Source organism: Carettochelys insculpta, chromosome 4, assembly GCF_033958435.1.
Source record: "Carettochelys insculpta isolate YL-2023 chromosome 4, ASM3395843v1, whole genome shotgun sequence".
Lineage (NCBI taxonomy): Eukaryota > Metazoa > Chordata > Testudines > Carettochelyidae > Carettochelys > Carettochelys insculpta.
In genome coordinates this window covers 34538289-34559719 of record NC_134140.1, presented here as the reverse complement: position 1 = coordinate 34559719, position 21431 = coordinate 34538289, and the positions used below count along the sequence as shown (strand labels likewise).

Here is a 21431-nt window from a genome sequence, read left to right as displayed (position 1 = left end):
GAAAGGAAGCATGTCTTGATTATGTGTTTAGCTTTTTAGCTGCACTGACTCACTAGTGGTAATCAGCAGTAATTCAGGCTTCTCAAAGCACATCAAGACTAGATGCCACAGACAGGCAGATACCTTTTATGAAAGGAAGACTAAATGCTAAAGGGAACTGTATTGCACTAGAATAGATTTTTCATTTTGCAATCTGATACCTCTAACACTTAACCAGAATCCTGCTTAGAAATGGCAACAAAAATGCAGGAACAGTTTGTGGGCATACTTCAATGTTTTGGGTGAAGGAAGGGTCTGTTAGATGAAGGGAGACTAATGTCTCACTAGTACCTAGAATTTGAGGAGAAATCCAGGCACCTTCCAATCGAGCTGTCTCACTGACTTCTATCATTCCACCATGTTTCAGTCTAGATCTATTATGTCATTGCCCTACATTATGGTTGACTCGCTGTCACCTCTAAACATTGCAAATTGCTATGTAGGCATTGAGAGTGTCTGACTACAGCTTGGAGTTTGCCTCACGGTCTGGGTAGCCAGACTTGTGCTAGCTCTGCTCAAATGTATGTACTAAAAATAGCAGTGTGGACATTGCGGCACCAGATACAGTTTTTCACCATGACATAGGTGCCTTTTGTTTAATGCTTAGTTTGACCTAATTGTCCCTTGCTACTTGATTATTTTCCCCAGCTCTTAGTTTTAATAACCCTCTGAAACTTTAGTCTGTGGAAACGATGCACATATTAACGGGGCCAAAGAAGAGATCAGTATAAGTTAGAAGTGTGGCCTGAAAAGTTATGTGGAAACATCATAATACTTTTGGTTGAAAATAAACTGGATGCCCGGATACTAAATGAGACATAAATCTGAAAAGCAGTAAAGTTGTATGAGATAGTATTGGATGGGGGATTTCATGTGATTTTACCGTATAGCATAAAAAAGGCCATTGAAACATTGGGCTTACATATGTGCATGGAAGGCCTACCCCCAGCCTTCAGCTCTGTTGTCATCACACACATGTAATCATAATACTGCAGTCAGTTCAGATGCCTCTGGGGAAGAATGCTGAAGTGGAGTGAGTTCACAACGAAGCAGCAAGGACAGTGCACCGGGCAAAGAAACTTTTACAAGGAAGCATTAAGATTAAGAGATCCAGGATAGCTACAGGTAACCACGGCTAGTCAGAGCAACCTATGGATATTGGGAAGCTGCAAACAGCAAGGAGAGAGAATTATTATATTGTATACTGTGTGAAACAGTAGGCTGAAAGTGAAAAAGGACAGAAAAACATCCTGGCAGGACAGTGATCTGAACTAAGCTATTAGCTAGTCTCCCAAGGGAAGTGAAGGAGGCCTGGTGCTTTGGACATTTAAAACAAAACTTTACCGATCCATATAAAATATTGAGCTTATAGCTGTAAAGTCAGATGATAGCTGGAAATAGGAAGGCAAACCAAACTGGTGATGTGATGTGACTTCACTGTGGAGTGTCGATAGGGTAGGAAAGACTTCACAAGGGCGGAGAAGCTCCTCCCCCACCTGGGACAGAGATGACACTGACAGGCATTTAATGCAGACAGGCTTTGCTGAGGTTGGAGATGCAGGAAGGATGAGTTAGAGGGCCAGCTGGAAGGGGAAGCTGGTGAGAGAAGGGAATACAATGGGAGGAAAGATGAACTATCTCAAAGAGGTTGTAGTATCGTCTTTCTTCACTCTTCTTTTCCTTCCTTTCTTCTCCTGACCTCTCTCCTATGCATAGACCTTGCTGCATAGGGGAATCTGTGAAATCACATTCTTTGTTGTCAGCTGCCTGTTGGCTTCAGAACCTCTGAGAAGTTTAGTACTGCAATTTATTTTCCTGAAAATGTTCTCCTTTCTTTGTTTAACCAGTGATGAGTCTTTTTGACATATGGCACTTGTAACCACTGAATTAATTTACTACTTTGTGTTCCATATACAGAGGCAGGGTCCCTGGAGATAGATTTCCAAGAATGTGTTGTGTTAACTTGTGCTACCTATGCTGATCTATTGTGACATAAGAACAATTTGAATCTAAAGAAATGGTGGATCTTCTTATTATTGCCAAGTGGGCACGAAAGAAGATAGGATATTTAATGCTTCCCTCCCTAATCAGTCTCAACAACTGTGCCTGAGTGCTCATGGATTAGAATTGTCAGCATCAGTTGCTAGCATGTCTCAATGGAAGGGATTCTTCTTCTTCGAGTGTCCCCGTGGGTGCTCCACATTAGGTGTCGGGCTCGCCCGGCGCCGCAGATCGGATCTTCCAAGCAGTTTCTGCCGGACCGCGCATGTGCTGGTGTGCGCCGCTCCCTTGCGCGCTCCTGGCCACGTGCGCGATCCGGTCCCCACCAGTTCCTCTTAACCGCCGTCGGCTGCAGACGGAATCCGACTAGGCTATGGCCAAGTTAGCGTATTCAATGGTTTTTAACTGTTTTTCTTTAAAGTTTTCAAGTTCTTAGGCTACTGTTAAGATAGCCAGTTGTTATTTTCAAAAAAAAAAGAAACAACAAGCGGGACGGCATTCAGTCCAGTCCTAGTAACAAGCGGAGCACCGGAGGCCAGGAGCCTAGGGCCATTAGCCCTCCTGCCGCGGCAGGCTATCGGAGAGGGGGAAAACAGCACAGAGAAGGTGCTAAGTACCCCATTAACAACTGAAAGACTCACCAACAATGTCCTTTCAGGATTCAAGGAATGTGAGTCTTACCGAGAGGCAATGCCAGCGTCTGATGGGCACAGTCACTGCATAAGGTGCCTGGGGGAGTCCCATGTCACGCAGAAATGCTCCTTCTGTGCAAAATTAACAGCCAGAGCAAGGAAGGAAAGGGAGATGCGGCTTGAAATGCTGCTCTTTGACAAGGCCCTCCAGCCAGACGTGCCGGAGCGGCCGCAGCAGGAGGGGCCCTCCGGGGCCCATAAAAGGGAAAGCCGCCTCCCTCACCCCATCAGCGCAAAAACGGAGGAAAATCTCCCCAACCCGATCCCTGCCGGCAGCAACACCGAGCGGGACGGGAGGAGCGCACAGCCCCAGCCGCAGCAACAGTTGATCGGCGGTGGCACGGAGAGCCATGTGGAGGCGGCTCAGCCTCCGATAATCAAACAGCCGCCCCGCACCACAGGCAGGGCGGCGGCTAAACAAGCGCCGGTACCGGCGGCACCGCAAGCAGCAGCACCGACCCCGGGGAACCGGCGGTGCAGAGCGCGCAGGCACGCAGCCTGCAGGCACCGGAGGACACCGCCCGTGCGGCATCGCCCATAAGCGTGCCGAGCACGGTGCGGACGGGGCCGAGATCCCCTACACGTCAGGGGGCGGAGCTACTCCCTCAAGGGAGGGGGAAGGCTGCACACAAAACAAGGCACCGCAGCCCCTCTTCTGACAGGGCTGCAGAGTTGCTTTCTCTCAGCCCTCCGCTCATGCTGCAGACTCCGACTAGGAGGCAGGGGTCCCCCCTAGCCTACCTGGAGCCCCCGTCTCCATTTTTACAACCAGCCTCGCCCTGGCTGGGACCACCTTCACCCTTCCTGGGGTTTGAGCCGCTGGAGTACTATCACAAATCGCTCTCTCCAGTGTCCCAGGTCTCTCGATGACCTCGCTCCCCCAGACGCAGAGGGTATGCACCAAGGGAGTGGTCTAAATCACCTTCCCAAGAGCAGTGCCCATGCTGCCACAGTCGCCCCTATCATGCGGGGCATAGACACCACCGGCAGTCTACCAGGGAAAGATCCCCACAGACGGTCCCGTATCCCCGAGGGCAATCGCAAACGGGGACAGAGACTCAAGTATCTCAGGGGGAACTGGTTATGGAGCCCCGAGATTTTTCCCTTGCAAGCTTCCAGCGAGCGGATGTACCATCACCAACAGGAACTGGAAGGGTCCAGAGAGGTGTACCCTAGTGGTTCCTCGCTCTCCTCCCCGGACGAGGCTACGGCCCCGGGAGATGTCCATCCTCCGGACGATCTCAAACAGTTCCAAGAGCTGTTTTACGAGGGTGGCCTTCACGCAAGGCATCCAGACAGCAAAGGTGCAAGAGAAACACCATAAGCTCCTCAAAAATCTGAGACCTCCGGCCTCCTCCAAAATAGCAATACCGCTTGATGACGCAATCTTGGAGTCCGCCACTATGATATGGCAGACTCCTGCGACTATTCCGCCTGTCCACAAGAAAGCGGGAAAAAAAAAAAATACTTCGTGCCGACAAAGGGCATGGAGTTCCTGTTCAGCCACCCACAACCAAATTCCTTGGTGGTGGAGTCGTCGCAACACGGGGGAACAGACAAACATGCCAAGAAGCTAGAGCTGTTCGGCAGAAAGGTCTACTCCTCCTCCACTCTACTGTTGCGAATGGCAAATTACGCAGCGCATCTAGCGAAACGTAATTTCGACAACCACACTAGGTTAACCTCCCTCATGGACTCGCTTCCAGAGGGCAAGAAACCAGTGCTCAAGGCCATCATGCAAGAAGGCTACGCGGCCTCGAGGACGGGAGTTCAGATTGCCCTGGATGTTGCGGACACAGCAGCACGCTCCACGGCTACGGCAGTGGTGATGCGAAGGGAGTCCTGGCTCCAGACTCCGGGTGTACCGAGGGCCTGCAGACAAAGATAGTCGATCTTCCCTTCGACTCGCAGAAGCTGTTTGCTGAATTAACTGACTCGGTCCTTCATTCCAGTAAAGATTTAAGAGCCACACTTAGGACCCTGGGGATTTACACCCCTCCATACAGAAAGAAAAAGTACTACCCTCAACAAAGACAGTACCAGTACCAGCAACAGCGTCCCCAGTACCACAGGGGTTACGAGCAAGGGCGACATCAACAGCACCAGCAGTACAGAACTCCCAGGCGACGTTCCCAACAGAGCCATGCGTCCTCGGGGCAGGGCCAAAGGCCACAAGTTTGACACACAGATCCAGGGCTGCGCCATCACTACCATTGCACAAGGTCATCCGAAGCGGTTATTCCACCATCGCCTCCGACCATTCTATAACCAGTGGCAAAGGATCACCACAGACAAATGGGTGCTGGAGATCATAGCCACGGGGTACGCCATCCCCTTCCAGTCGCCCCCACCTCCAGGAGGCCTCCCACGTAGCGAGGCTCAAGCAGGAGGTAGACCATCTCATGCTCATAGGGGCAGTGGAAAGAGTGCCGGAGCAACTGCAAGGGAGAGGGTTCTACTCGAGGTACTTCCTCACGGGGAAAAAGACAGGAGGCTGGAGGTCCATCTTAGATTTTCGAGGCCTCAGCCGGTACCTGCGCAAGCAACGCTTTCGGATGATCACAATTGCCTCCATCCTTACGGCACTAGACGATGGAGATTGGTTCGCAGCCCTCGACTTACAAGACGTGTATTTTCACATAACTATTCATCCGGCTCACCTACGATTCCTCTGGTTTTCACGGTAGGCAAAGAACATTTTCAATATAAGGTCCTACTGTTTGGCCTCTCCTCGGCCCCCAGAGTCTTCACCAAGACCTTGGCAGTGGTGTCAGCCTACCTGCACAGACAGGGGGTATTTATATTCCAGTATCTGGATGACTGCCTACTCAAAGGGGCCTCGAAGGAGGAGGTACTACGCATGATATGCGTCACAGCAGGCACGTTCTCTTCGCTCGGCCTGGTTATCAATCTGACAAAATCAAAGATAGACCCCACACAGGACATAGAGTTCGTAGGGGCACGCATTAATTCTATTACAGCGAGAGTGTATCTACCAGAGACTCGCTTTCGGGCCATCGGCTCCCTCGTGCAAGTCTTCACCTTCAGCCCTACAGTGCCGGTTCTGACGTGCTTACAGCTGCTGGGCCACATGGCAGCAGTGACGTTAGTAGAACAGAACGCCAGGTTACACATGCGCAGCATGCAGCACTGGCTGGCGAGCGTATACAAACCGGCAGCACACACTGTTCGCAGGGTGGTGTCGCCCACAACAGAGGTGTGCAAATCCCTGCAATGGTGGGTAAACCCCGAGAACCTGCTAACAGGGGTACCCTTCCACCAACCACACATATTGGTTTTTCTTACTACAGATGCCTCCCTCATAGGGTGGGGAGCACACATGGGCGAAGAGGTGACGCAAGGGCTGTGGTCCTCCACGGAGCAGTCACTGCACACAAATATACTGGAGCTCAGAGCAGTGTTCAACGCCTGCAGACACTTTCGAGACCATATAAAAGGCAAAGTAGTCGGGATCAGTACAGACAATACCTCCACCATGTTTTATATAAATCGGCAAGGAGGAGCTCGGTCCCGTGCCTTATGTGCGGAAGCAGTCCGGTTGTGGAACTGCTGCATCGCCAACAATATAACCTTGAAAGCCTCATACTTACCAGGCGCTCACAATGTGAAGGCAGACCAGCTGAGCAGGCGTTTCGCACTCACGCACGAGTGGCAGATCCGTCCCGATCTGCTGCGACCGATTTTTCACGCATGGGGTTTTTCCCCAGATAGACCTGTTTGCTACTCAGCACAACAAGAAGTGCCCACGATTCTGCTCCAGGGCAGGACTGGGACGGGGGTCCCTGAGGGACGCCTTCGCGATCTCATGGAGGGGCCCCCTGCTTTACGCTTTCCCTCCCACAGTGCTCATCCACAAAGTGTTGCAGAAAGCCAGGAGGGAAGGAGCCTGAATGATCCCGATAGTCCCAACGTGGGATCGACAGCAATGGTTCCCCCTACTCCTGCGCGTGTCGGACCGGCCACCGATGCCCCTTCCAGTGGCGCCGGATCTGCTCACGCAAGCCCAGGGGTCCATAGTGCATCCGCACCCCCAAGGCCTGCGACTACAAATGTGGTTAATCCATGGCTCAGCTCCCTAGAGAGCACGTGTACGGAGGAAGTGCAGCAAGTCCTAGAAAGTAGCAGGAGGACTTCCACCAGGAAGACCTACAAGCAGAAGTGGACTCGCTTTACGGCATGGTGTTCTACCAAACAGCTAGCCCCACTTTCGGTGCCTATGGCTGTGATATTAGAGTATTTACTGGACCTCAAGAGAGGAGGACTCTCACTATCCTCGTTTAAGGTCCACCTTGCCGCCATTTTGGCGTTCAGACACGAAGAGGAGGGGCACACGGTGTTCGCCCATCCCATGGTTACCAGGTTCCTCAAAGGGCTGGTAAACCTATACCCCCCTCGGAAACCGCTTCCACCTTTGTGGAACTTGGACCTGGTGCTTAATGCGAAAACAGGACCACCGTTCGAGCCTTTGGCTACGGTTTCCCTCCGCCTCCTTATGATAAAGACGACCTTTCTTCTCGCAATCACGTCAGCTTGCAGGGTGAGCGAGCTTGCGGCAGTTATGGCAACGCCACCCTGCGCTGTTTTTTCCAAGGAGGCGGTAACCAAACGGCTGCATCCAGCCTTTGTTCCTAAAGTTTCTTCTGAGTTTCATACTAACGAACCTATCGTTTACCCTCGTTTTATCCAAAGCCTCATAACTCTAGCAAAGAGGCGCGCCTACACCTCCTGGTCGTGAGGGGACGCTAGCTTTCTATATAGACAGGACCAAGTCCTTCCGGAGAATGGATAGACTCCTAGTCTCTATCGCTCCCAAATCAAAAGGAGAATGTCTCTCTTTGCAGAGAATCTCGAAGCACATCGTATCTTGCATAAAAATGTGCTACAAACTCAAAAAGACTCCTTTACTGGCCATGCCCAGGGCTCATTCCACTAGGGCGGTGGCGGCATCAACAGCCTTTTTTCAAGGGCATTACGCTAAAAGACATTTGCTGAGCGGCGACCTGGTCATCCTGTGACACCTTCACCAAACATTACGCCCTTCACAGGGTATTCCAAGAGGATACCCGTCCCTCGGCAGCGGTCCTCTCGGGGACAAGCTGCACATAATCCGATTACCCACCTCCTATCTTGGGTTACTGCTGGGTAGTCACCTAATGTGGAGCACCCACGGGGACACTCAAAGAAGAAAGAAAGGTTACTCACCGTAGTAATGGTGGTTCTTCGAGATGTGTCCCCGTGGGTGCTCCACTACCCGCGCATCCTCCCCGCTCCGGATCTCTGTTTAGTGTTTTGCAGGAGCATCCGAGGCGGTTGGTCAAGGAACTGGCGGGGACCGGATCGCGCACGTGGCCAGGAGCGCGCAAGGGAGCGGCGCACACTGGCGCATGCGCGGTCCGGCAGAAACTGCTTGGAAGATCCGATCTGCGGTGCCGGGCGAGCCCGACACCTAATGTGGAGCACCCACGGGGACACATCTCGAAGAACCACCGTTACTACGGTGAGTAACCTTTCTTTTTAAAATATGAGTTAAAATAGCTTCATCTTTGTTTGAAATGACAAGCCAAAATGGAATATTGATTAGTGCACACTAAGGAATGTGGTAACAGACCCACTTTTGCCACACTCAGCCCAGGTCGAGTCTGTTCCTAAGTGACTGGCGAAACACATATTCAGTAGTAACAGAGAGGTAGCCGTGTCAGTCTGTACTCCAACAAAACAAAGTAGCAGAAATGTAACACTTTAGTAGTAGCATCCTTCAGTCTACGTACACTATGGATTGCGCCCTTCATAGTTCCGTTTGGCATCCTCATTTGTAGCGTCGGTTGTGACTGTGAAGACCCACACGAGAGTGACAGTCCTTGCTGCATCTGTTGCATATGTAATGGGTGTCTGGCAGGTCCTTGCTGTGCTTTCTGTGGGCTCGCTTCTCCTTTGCTAGCTGTCTGATCCTCAACTCACCCTTCTGAAGGCCCTTGTATAATTCCTGCCTCCATCTGCTGCGATCGTCTGCCAGCTCCTCCCAGCTGTCTAGCTTGAGGTCTACTTCCCTGAGGTCTCTTTTGCAAACATCTTTGTAGTGCAGCTGGGGGCGTCCGGGAGGTCTTCTGCCAGAGGCTAGATTGCCATACAGGATGTCTTTTGGGATCCTTCCATCATTCATCCTGTGGACGTGGCCAAGCCAGCAGAGCCGCCGCTGCCTGAGGAGGGTGTGCATAGTTGGGATTCCAGCTTGCTCAAGGATGGTAGTGTTGGACACTCTGTCCTTCCACGATATTCCAAGGATGCGCCTAAGGCAGCGCAAGTGGAAGACGTTCAGCCTCTTTTTCTGGCGGGTGTACAGGGTCCAAGTCTCGCTGCCGTAAAGGAGGGTGCTGAGGATGCAGGCTCTGTAGAGTTGCATTTTGGTGTGAGTGTACAGCTTGTTGTTATTCCACACTCTCTTGCTGAGTCTGGACAGAGTTGTGGCTGCTTTACCGATCCTCCCATTTAGCTCAGTCTCCAAGGACAGGGTGTCAGTGATGGTGGACCCAAGGTAAATGAACTCTTGGATGACCTCTAACGTACAGTTCAAAATGATTTATTTGGTGATGAGCTTTCATGGACAGACTCACTTCTTCAGATCAAATTCATTTCCAATACAGAGTGACATTTATAAGTACAGAGGCCCAAAAAGAAAAAAAAATGATCTGAAGAAGTGGGTCTGTCCCACGAAAGCTCATCACCGAATAAATCACTTGGTTAGTCTTTAAAGAGCTTCATTTCTGCTGCTTGGCTTTTTTGGCCAAACACATGTTGGTACCCTAGGGATTTCTGACGTTTCCAGGGGGATATACACACAACAGTGGGAAAGAGAAGGCAAAAGCTTTTTGGCTGGAGGTTTGGAACAGAGTTATTTTTTACTGAACTCTGATCAGGACTGTGAGCTTTCCTGCTGGTTTTATTGTGAATCTGGTTTTTTGCCAAAGGCAATAAAATGAACTCCTAAGTGTATATTATAAATAAAAATAAATTAGGAAAGAATATCCTGACTTGGCCTTAACTAATTTGTCTCCCACCAATGAATTAACTCATTCCCAAAGTCCAAATACATCTTCACTGTTTGAAGTCTGGGACATAGGGTTATTTTTTAATTTTCCAGTGATGGAGTGCTTTTGTTGAACAGCAATAACATGGCAATAGCTTTCAGCTGGCTAAGACATTAGGTGTAGGTGTAGGTTAACGTTCTGCTCCAGTACAGTGTCCTAGGTTTCTTTGCCACTTGTTGTTGGAATGCAGAACTGAAAGCTTCTTAATGAAGCTTTGGTCCCTAATCCTTTTAAGCACCCATTAACCCTTAATCACAGTGAGCCTCAAGAAGACAGAACTTATGCCTCATCCTGTTTGGAAAGAGCCCAGCACTCCAGTGAGCACTGCTGCTGGTACAGTCTTTAAGGATGTTGACAAGTTCTGGTACCTTGGCAGTGTACTGTCCTCTAGCATAAACGTGGATCATGACGTACCTGCTCGATTAGCCAAAGCCAGTGCTGCCTTTGGAAATTTGACCAAACACCTTCAGAATGACCATGGTATTAAACAACATACCAAGGTAGCAGTTTTTCAGGCAGTTGTCCTGAATATTGTGTTGTATGGCTCGGAGTCATGGAAAGTATATCGTCACCATGTTTTGGAACTTGATTAGTTCCATATGTGCTGTCTGAGGAGGATAGCCCATGTGAATTGGTGGGACAAAATTCCTAACATGGAGGTTCTTAATCTGTGTGGTGTTATTGGCATGGAAGCAATGTGTATGTGCAAACAGTTTCTCTGGATTGGTGATGTTGTGAGGATGGATGATGCACAGATACCAAAGATGGTCTTCTATAGCCAGCTTCCTAATAGAAAGTGCTCTATCAGTGGTCACTATAAGTACTATAAAGACTTCTTCAAGGCAAACGTTGAGTCATGCATCATACCTTCCAATGATCTGGAAACTCTAGTCCAGGACAGATTTTCCTGGCAGCAAACGAGTGTACAGGCTCTTGATTACTTTGAGAGTCAGCATATCCAGGCACTACAGGAAAAGCTTAGGATCGGAAAAGAATGTACAATGCCTGAAGTTGGCGGTTATTTATGTGACATCTCTAATAAGCTCAGCCAATCAAGGAGGGGTTTAGTCGCTCATCAGCAGCGTCATGGAAGACGAGATCCATCAATCGATGGCTCAGTCCAGTCCAAGTGAGCAACCTTTAATTAGGAGGCAGGGTTGCTTGCGGTAATGTCTTCAAAAAGTAAGCTCCAAAGAAGTTAGAGAAACTAGTGCCCAGGAACAGCTAACTGGAGTTTTGGAAGGGAGTTAAGAGGGAATGAAAGAGCTAAATATATTTAATTAGCATTCTCTGACTATATGTCCCCAGCCTGGGAAGAAAGCTGGGGTAGTAACAATAATTCAGGCAGAGGTCCAGTAGCAAAGTGTGAGCTATCCTGTATGTTGCACTGCATGTAGCATGTCTGAGTGTGTCATTGCACCCCCCGTATTTTATGGAAATATTTTTTGAATATGAATACCTCAGATATGTTTTATGCAAAACGAGGCAAGTAACGTCTCATTCTCACCCTCTAGTCCTTTTCTCAGGTAAAATTCTTCTGGCCAGACGTGATTTTTTTTTTCCCCCCTGATCTGGGCCCCCGTATCTTCTCATCACCTCAATCCTATTAAAGTTCTTTGTTTTCAGGTCTCTTCATGCTTCCTCTTGTGACAGGAGGCAGTATGTGATGCCAACAGAGGACAATCATTGTTCACTCCTCATTCCTTAAATAAACTTTCCCCAGGGCAGGATGCTTTTGTTTCAGTCCCCCTAACCTAGTCAAAAAATACTTAGTTCAGGATGGATTCTAGCACCAGGTGCTGTGGTCACACTTATTTGTAGGACCAAATGAACCCGCACAGAGCTGAGCTGGTCTCAGTGTTTGTTATTCAGGCTTATTGGAAAAACAGGACTATTCACAGATCATTGAATTTAGCATTGGGCCATTAAATTCCTTAAGTACCACTAAGGGCTTTCACTAGAAGGCCTAGATTAATAAGCAGGTTTACCATTCATATTTCTAACGTCACATACAAGATATGTGTACATGAATGGAGTAGATGCATCCAGGGGAGTATAAGCTCTTGAATTACAATTTATGACAGTTTCGCTGAATGTATCAGGCCTAGCTGCCATGTTTTGTTTATTTTAACTTTGGTAACTTATTTTGATATGTCTGTCATCACTTGCAACTATTCCTAAGCCCAGTTTAAATAATTGCTACCTGGGAGGGATCAACTATGCATTTAACTCTTTCACTGACAAAAAGGTTGTTTTTTTGAACTTTGAGTGAAACTTTTATACAGAGGAAGACAGGTTTGTTTGAGGGTTTGGTCCTATTTGGAGCTTTGCTCCAGGTATTGTCAAGTTACTGTGACTGAACCCTCACAGAGTTAAGCTGTTATCAGTATTTATTATTCTGCTGAGGGGCTGTTACTCCAATTTTGGGCCTTTGCTGGGGGAGACCAGAGCAGCTGTCTCAGCAGAACAGGGTGGTAGGGCATCCTAGAGGGTAGGGAGGTGGGCTCTGTGACATTCAGGTGACAGCCAATAGGGGATCTTTGATCCAACCCATCACAATGATGATCTGCCTTTTAGACAGCTGAAATACATGTGCATTCAGTGAAAGTAGCTCATGGCCCTCAGAGACTTGAGATAGGCGTGGCTGAAGTGAATGAGCTAAGGAAGACCGATACATAGATTAGACTTTGTAGGACACACAAGAGCAGTCTCACTCTCAGTTGGATAGCCTCTCTGCTGTGGAGGATGAAGAAAGTCTTGGGAAAAGAGAACATCAAGCTGGAGTGACGGGAAATGGCCCAAAGTTGAGGCCCACCTTCTGAATTATGGTGTCCTGTCATACTGAGTATATCTTTCTGGGGTGAGGGAATCCCAGTTATTAAGAGGAGACAGGTGAAAGTAATGGGGGATTTGATCATCAGAAATATAGATAGCTGGGTTTGTGATGAGTAGGAGAACCACATGGTGAATCGCTTGACAGGTGGAAAGATGGGGGCTCTTTAGAGACCTCTGGACAGACTTATATGCCGTGATGGGAGAGCTGACAGCTGAGATACATGTAGGTACCAGTGACATAGGGAAAGGTAAGAGGAAGGTCCTCGAGGTCAAATTTAGGCTTCTAGGTAAGAGGATTAAAATCAAAGACCTCTATGGCAACATTCTTTGACATGCTTCCAGTTCCATGCACAGGGCTAGATAGGCAGAACTGCAGGATCTCAGTGTGTGGATGAGACAATGACACAAGGAGGAAGGATTTGAATTTGTTAGGAATTGGGCAGAACCTTTGGGAAATGAGGAACCTGTCCAGGAAGGATACACTCCACCTAAACCAAATGAAACCAGTTTGTTGGCACACAAAATAAAAAGGTCATAGATTTTTTTTTAATTAAGAATCAGAGTGGTAGGGGACGTAGGCAGGTATGGAGGAGCATGCAGTTTAGACAGTCATCATTTAGTGGAGGCTCTAATAACAAAGGACCTCTATATCCTAGTAAAGAGGAGAGGATAATAGAACTGCAAGGAGCTTCTAGAGGTCATCAGACCCAGTTCCCTGTGCTCATGGTAGGACGAAGCACCGTGTAGACCAGCTCTGACAATTGTTTGTCTAATCTGCTCTTGAATATCTCCAGTGATGGAGATTGCGCAATGTCTCTAGGTAATTTATTCCAGTGTTTAAGTAATCTGACACAAAGTTTTTCCTCATGCCCGACATCCTTTGCTGCCATTTAAGTCCATTGCTGTTTGTCTTACCAGGAGGTAAGGAGAATCATTTTTCTCCCCCTTCTTTATCACAACCTTTTAGGTACTCGCAAGCTGTCATCATGCCCCCTCTGTCTTCCACACTAAACAAACATCTTTCCTCATAGGTCATGTTTTTTCAAGACCTTTTTATCATTTTTGTTGCTCTTCTCCAATTTGGACTTTCTCCAGTTTATCCTCATTTTACCCAAAAAGTGGCACTGAGAATTGGACACATTCAGTAAACCCTCACTATAACAAACTAATAGGGGGAAGCTTGTCTATTAATCCCAAAAATCTGTTATATGCGAAGGTTTACTGCCCACCCACCCCTGCCAGGCTCCGCCAGGCTCCCCCACTACAAAAAAATAAAAGTCTGCCACTCCCTAGAACCACCAGTGATGGAGGAGCTGCTGCACCCAGCCGCACAGCTGGAGTTGCCCTGCTGTGCGCGGCCGGAAGCTCCCCACCACATGTGGCTTGAGGCACCTCGCTGTGCATGGCACCACCACATGGCTTGGAGGAACCACTGCCACGTACGCATGGTGGCTCTGGCAAAGAACGTGGCGGCTCCACCAGGCTGCACCAGCCATAAGTCTATTAACTTTTTTTGGCTGGGGGTATGGTTTTAAGACCCCAGTGGACTTCGGGAACAATGGGGGGGATGTCCATTGTCCTCACAGTGCACTAAATTGGAGTCCATAAAATTAAGGGTTTACTGTACTCCAGTTGAGGCCTAATAAATGCATAATTTAGTGGAAAAATTACTCTGGGTGTCTTCCTTAGAATACTCCTGCTAATACTTTCCAGAATGCTGTGTTAGTAAAGGTTTTCTTTTTTCCAGCAGTGTCACAGTGTTACTCATCTTTAGTTTGTGGTCCAATATGATCCCTAGATCCCTTTCCACAGTATTCTGTCCTATGTAGTTATTTCCCATTGTGTATGCATGCTAATGATTGTTCCTTTATAAGTGGGGTATTTTGCATTTGTTCTTATTAAACTTCATCCTGTTGACCCAAAACCATTTCCCAAGTTTGCCTAGATCATTTTTGTTATCATATTCTCCAAAACACTTTCAACCTCTCCCAGCTGGGTATCATCCACAAACTTTATAATCATACACTCTATGCCATTACTTAGGTCAATGATGAAGATGTTGAACAGAACCAGTCCCTGAACTGATTCCTGTGGAACCCCACTCGTTGTGTCCTTCCAACATGACTGTGAACTATTGATAGCTGCTTTCTGGGAATGGTTTTCCAACTAGCTATGCCACTCACACCCTCCCAATGGTAGCTCCATCAAGCTTTTATTTCCTGAGTTTGTTAATGAGAAGTTCATATGAGACTGTACCAAATGCCTTACAGCAGGCGTCTCCAGCCCGCGGGCCGCATGCAGCCCTGGACAGCTAGTAATGCGGCCCCACAAGATCGTAAACTTTTAACATTATTATGGGATTTATATACATTAACTATATTATATATTTTATATGCGGCCCAAGACAATTCCTCTTCACTCAATGCGGCCCAGGCAAGACAAAAGGTTGGACACCCATGCCTTACAGTATCCATGCTTACAGTTACTCATAACCTTATCTTATAACCTTATCAGAGGTTCACAAATGGGTCTCTTAACTATTTGCTTCATTATGTTTCCTGGCTAGAATAGGCTAGCAGTAAAAAACGTACAGGTAGGAACTGGAGAGAGAGACATTCAAATGAAAGAGTTCCATTCACTGTATCGCATGAAGGCAGACAGCTGAATAGTGACAACATTGTAAGTGCTTGCCTACAAATGCTAGAATTCTCAGTACAAAGATGGATGAACTTGAGTGCCTGGTATTAGATGAGTATATTGATATAACAGGCATTAGAGAAATTTGCTGGAATGATAATCAATGGGACACTGTAATACTACAGTCAAAATATATAGGAATGACAGTAAGTTGTACATGTGGGGGAGTGACACTATGTTTGTAAGAAAGTACAGAGTGAAAAGCAGTAAAAATCTTAATTGAATCGAACTGTGCATCTCTATTGATTGAAATACCATGCTTGAACAGTAAAGATATAGAAGTAGGAATATACTACTGCTTACCTGAACAGGATGGTGATAGAGATTTGTCAAATGCACAGGGCAATTAGAGAGTCTAAAAAATTTAAAAAGTAATAATAAGGATCTCAGCTATGTCCATATTGACTAGATACATGTCCCGCAGGACAGGGTGTAAAGACGGTTTGACACATTAATAACTGCTTCGTGGAGTAGCTAGTCCTGGAACTTATAAGGGGAGATACAGTTGCTGATTTAGTCCTCAGTGGCGCACAACATCTGGTCCAAGAGATGAATGTAGCTGAACTGCTCGCTAATGGAATGTTAAGAAGGCTGGTACAGTAGCATTTAACTTCAGAAACTACACAAAAATGAAGTAGCTAGTTAAATTGAAATTAAAAGTGACAGTCACAGGAGGGAAATACCTACAAGCTGCAGGGAAATGTTAGAAATGCCATGGCTATGTCTACACGAGAAGCCTCTGTGGACAGAAGTGGTTGTCAGAAGGGATTTCCTGGCAAAACTTCTGTTGGCAGATTGCATCTACACATAAAAGTAGATCAAAAGAGCAATCCTCTCAGTCAACAAAGAGCAGCCAGACTTCCCAGTCCTCTCTCAACAGAACAGCTGACTGGAAGCTTTGCAAACAGGGCTGGCCAGGGAACTAGAAGCCCTGTCTGTTGACAGTAGGGACCCAGAGCATCCACATGGCTGTTCTGTTCACATAACACTGTTGAGAGAGGTGTTATACCCAAACAAGGGGAGGTATAATGTTGCTGGCAGATGTGCTGCGTTTTGTCCACAAACTGTTGACAAAGCACATTTTGCATGTGGATGCACTGTGTTTTTTCCCAACAAAAGCCCAGTTTAGTTGGGAAAAGCCTCTCATGTAGATGTAGCCTGTAATAGAATCATATGTATACCCCAAATGGAAGACCAAAAACTCATATGTATACCCCAAATGCAAGACCTAAGAAGGCTGTCAGGAAGAGGTTTTGGACCAAACTGGAAAATTTGAGTAACAGGTCTGCAGTGCCAAATTATGAGCAAACAAAAGTTCTCCAATTTGATATTTGAATTCTGTTTGAACTGTTTATACGTTGAACCTCTGTGGTCCACCACTCCTGGGATCTGAGCAGTGCCAAACCAGAGAATTTGCCAAACCACAGGAGGTTAATATTGTTTGGCAGCATTACCCACACTTCCATTGCTTGCTGACCTCTTAGAAGACATTTAGTGATAAAATGGAGCTAAATAACACCATAGAGGGCTGGTAGCTGTATATAAACGTTTATGAGACATCTGAAAACTTGACCATACTTATGGTAAGTGGACCTCTGTCAAACTAAAATCATTCTGGACCACAGATATTGCCAGATCAGAGTGTGCGGGTCTAGAGATATTCAACCTGTAGTAAGTAACCTATCACTTCAAAACACTTTCTATACAAGGTGACAGGTGAATAGCTCGCATTACATCAATTTTTAAAAATCCCCAGAGGTAATCCTGGCAATTAGTTAAAGCCATGCTGACCATTACTTGTCATCTTATCTTCTTTAAATTGATATGCAGCAAGCCCAACTTTAGAGCCAGGCAAATTGGTTGAAACTGTAGTAAGGAACAGAATTATCAGACACACAGAGGAATCTGATTGGTTGGGAAGTGGTCAACCTAGCTTTTGTAAGGTGAAATCATGCCTCACTGATCTGGTAGAATTGCCTGTACGGGCATCTGTACAGAACCAATGCTGTTCAACATATTAATAAATGATCTGGAAAAAAGGGATAAATGGTGAGGTGGGAAATTTTGCAATGATAGAAAATTACTGAAGTTAGTAAAGTCCAAGGCAGACAGTGAATTGCAAAGAGATCTCACAAATGGCTGACTGGACAACAAAATGGCAGGTGAGGTTTAAAGCTAATAAATGTACTGATAAAATGATGTCTAAATTAGCTGTTACACTTTGAGAGAGATTTTAGAGTTACCATGGACAGTGCTCTGCAAACCCTGTTCACTGTGCACTGGCAAAGCAAAAAAACAAGCCATGTTCGCAACCATTTAGAAATGGATAGAAATCAGAAGGTAAATATAATGCTATTATATAAATCCATGGTGCAATACAAGGTGCAGTTCTGGTCACCCCACTTGAAAAAAATATTAGCACTGGAAAAAACGGGGAAGGGGAATAAAAATGATTAAGGACATGCAACAGCCTTCATATAAGGAGAGATTAAAATATTGATACTGTTCATCTTAGAAAAGAGGCTGCTGAGGGGAATATGATTGTCTGTCAGATCATGAGAAAGTGAATAAGGAACTGTTGTTTATTTCTTCGCAGAGCACAAGAAACAAGAATCAACCAATGAAATTGACAGGCAGCAGGTTTAAAACAAACAAAGGGAAATACTTCACACATGCACAGTCAACCTGTGAATCTGTCCTGTCAGGTTGGGACTGGATGATGAGAGAGATCACACGATAATTGCTTTGTTAGAGTGGTTGCTGGCAGTTGTTGGAAAACAGGATCCCAACTGCTGGCCTGAGCCAGTTCTTGCGTTCAAGCATTTTTATTCTAACTGTTTTTTTTTTTAAAGAAATGTATTTAAGCAGAGTCAGATACTAATTAGACTCATTAGGAGTAAGTGGCCTAATGTATGATTGAGTTAAACCCAGCTTCTGACTTCTCCACCCTCCTCCCGTAATTAAGGTAAATAGAGAATGGTTCCTGTACTAGTGTGTACAACTCAGTCTTGTGTTGTAGGTAGTTCACCTACAGCTTTAAATCAGCTTAAAATGTATAATGCCAAGGGTGGTTTTTGAAATGCACTATGATACGGAATTATTACAGAAATTAAGAGACTCTAAGGCCCTAACCAGAGAGGATCAAAAATCTTCTAGGCTTGAAATGGTTACAGTTTGTATCTGGTAACTCATTATTTGCTCTTCAATTAGATGGCCAACTAATGATGCAATGGGGGCCAACCGTGGTTAGGAATTTCAATAAACCATCTTATTAGCTTGTTCTGGTTTTAAAAACACTTAAACCATTTCATGTCCAGGCTTCTAATTACCATGTAGGCTGGACTAAGAGAAGCATTCTGTCACTCTGAGGATAAATAAAGGTTTCTAGGTGATACACAGTACTGGTAACAGTGGGCTTGTTTCTAGACAGCAGAGAGAGCTTTTTCTACTGATGAGGCAGTACACCTTTCATAATAGAACTAACAAAACTCATTAAAGTTAAATGGATCATTAGCTGCTGTATATTGGCATAGCTCCATTGAGGTTATGTCCATGTATCACTGGTCATCATGGGCCAGCCAGCATGTGAGCTGCTAAACTCAGGAGTGGGGTAAGGAGGGAGCTGGCATTGCCACAGCTAGGTGAACAAGGACAGTGGAAGTGCAGTGATCCTAAACAAGAGGGTCAGGTTACCTCTCTTGATGTGCCAGACACATCACTAGCAGGGAGTGGAGATTGTGCTAGTTTACAAGAGCTGAGTACTTGGCCTGGTACATGTAGGTCTAAAAACGAGATTATAACTGTGCACAGAAAGCAGTATTTGTTGTTTCCATTTACATGGGCCCTTCAGAAATGTTGTTCGCTCGGGACGAGGACAGTGGATTGACACAGGTGTAGGTATGCATTTCTAGAGCACCTGGAGAGAACAGTTTGTTTAAAATACAAAAATCAAATTAAGTATGTTCAAAACTGACTCTGAAATTATTCAAGTGAAATATTCTGGCAAGTATTCACCAGCTTGATCTACTATTCAGCATATTGACCATATGTTTGTGAAGAGATGTGGAAAATGAATACAGTGGAGGACAAAGTAAAATAGCATTCAGCCTATTGCTTGACCATTTGGACTTGCCACAGGGCGTAAGGGGCACAACCAACCATTCTTTGTTCTCCTGAGAACAGGCATGAGATCCTTGGAGAGCTTGGCAGGCTGTCCTAGAGGGGAGAGAATTCCCCAGTTGCTGATTACAGGATCTAGCAGTAGGGATGGGGGTTAAACTCCATGTCCCAATATCTTGTGAGAGTGCAGCATGTGAGCTACAAAGTTTGAGAGGAGTTAGAGGAAGCTAGCTTTGTCATTGCTGTACTAAAAAGGCAGTGTCATAAACCTGGGTCATGGGGGCTTTTTTGATACGTTGTTATCATCTCTAGCAGCCCCCATCTCTGCTATGAGCAGCACCTCCCGCCTCTCCTGCTCTTAACAGTGGCACAGAATTCAAACTGTGACCTCTTGTCTTTAGCAATAAGCCCCATAGAGTGTCTCACTGTACATGAAGGCTTTTCCCTCTCTGCTGAGCAGTCCTTCCCACCGCTCTCCACTGAGTCCTTGAATCCTGCTGTAGCAGTCTCTCTGTGTGGAAGCTGCCCACTTGGTGGAAGCTACTGTGCTTTGCAGATGGCTTTACACCTCTCTGGGTGCCCAGTGATGACAAGTTCATTAAGAGTGTGTCTCAAAGTTAACTAGGAAGGTAATGTGTAATATACAAATGCAGATTGGCACAGATCTCATTAAAGATAAGGTGAGGAAACAGCTGTTTGGTCACTGAATGTGTGGCTATACTAGAACTTGATTGTTCCCACTAGTACATGACCTAATGTTTTGTCGCTGTCAGTATGTGTACGCTACAATCAAATACACATAGTCGATCCCTGTCAGCCGACTCAGGCTAAGGGGTTATATTGTTGCAGTGTAGACAGGGTCGCGGGAGCCCAAGCCCAGATGTTTACACTACAGTTCTTGACCATTGAAGCCTGAGTCCCATGAGTCCAAGTCAGGTGTGCTAGGCCAACCAGGGTGTTTGATTCTAACACAGGCACACTCTTTGGGGCTAAGTATCCCATCTGCTGGATTTGTATTACTACCCATAGACTGTTTCACACCTCCATACACTTCACTCCCTTCCCTGATATTTACTATATATTTTCCCTTTGTTTTTTTCATTTCATTCCCTTTCTGTTGTATTGCCCTCTTCTCCCACATTAGAATGTACACTACTGAAATACTGATCAGCTCTTTTATCCTGTGCCTTGCATGCCCTTCATGCTGGATGCTTTGCTAGGTTTTAGCCCCTTTCAACCTTTCTTTCATCAGTTGCTCTAGCCCCTTAATATTTGCTGCTGTGCTTCATATTAGTTCCATTTTCCAGCTTCTAGTTGCTGGTAACCAGACATCTCTTATGCTCAAATGAGAGGTATAAAAACCTAGCTAGGTAGAATTAAGCACAACATTCCATCCCCACCACAGTTGTGTGCAGGGACTGTTGCTTCACTTGTTTGTGATGTACTGTCTCTGAGTATTCTGTCCAAAACTTCCTTGTCTTTTCCTATTGATATAGCTTCATGTCAAGTTGTAGGTAATTTGCAGTCCATTATTATGACTAAGTCACTTTTAGTATTGATGTGTTTTCTGGGGTGCATCCACACTTGGAATTGGGGTGTAATTTGTAGCTTGAGGAGACATACATGTGTTAGCTCTGAAAAATGAGTGTGCTAAAAATAGTGTGTGGCACAACCAGTGGGAGGGGCCAGCTGCCCTGACAACATGCCTAGGGTACGTGAAGGGTTGGTATTCAGGGCAGCTTGCCACACACACAGCTTACACAGCTAGTGGAAGTATGTCTTCTCAAGCTGGGAATTACTTCCCCATCTCAAATATCTGAGAGATCTCCCTTCCATTGAATGTTGCTTGGGATTTAGTTAAGGACAGCTGGTTGGTGGTTTTTTGTTTTATTCGTTTGTTTGGATACTTTTTCTAGAGGGGAAACACTTTTAAAAACTTACA

The 21431-nt window shown here is 46.2% G+C and overlaps 1 protein-coding gene across 3 annotated transcripts in view; it reads left to right on the top strand.

Moving 5' to 3' along the window:
- CCDC149 (coiled-coil domain containing 149) overlaps window positions 1-21431 on the top strand; it is a 93270-nt gene that overhangs the window by 53352 nt on the left and 18487 nt on the right. The window lies entirely within an intron of this gene.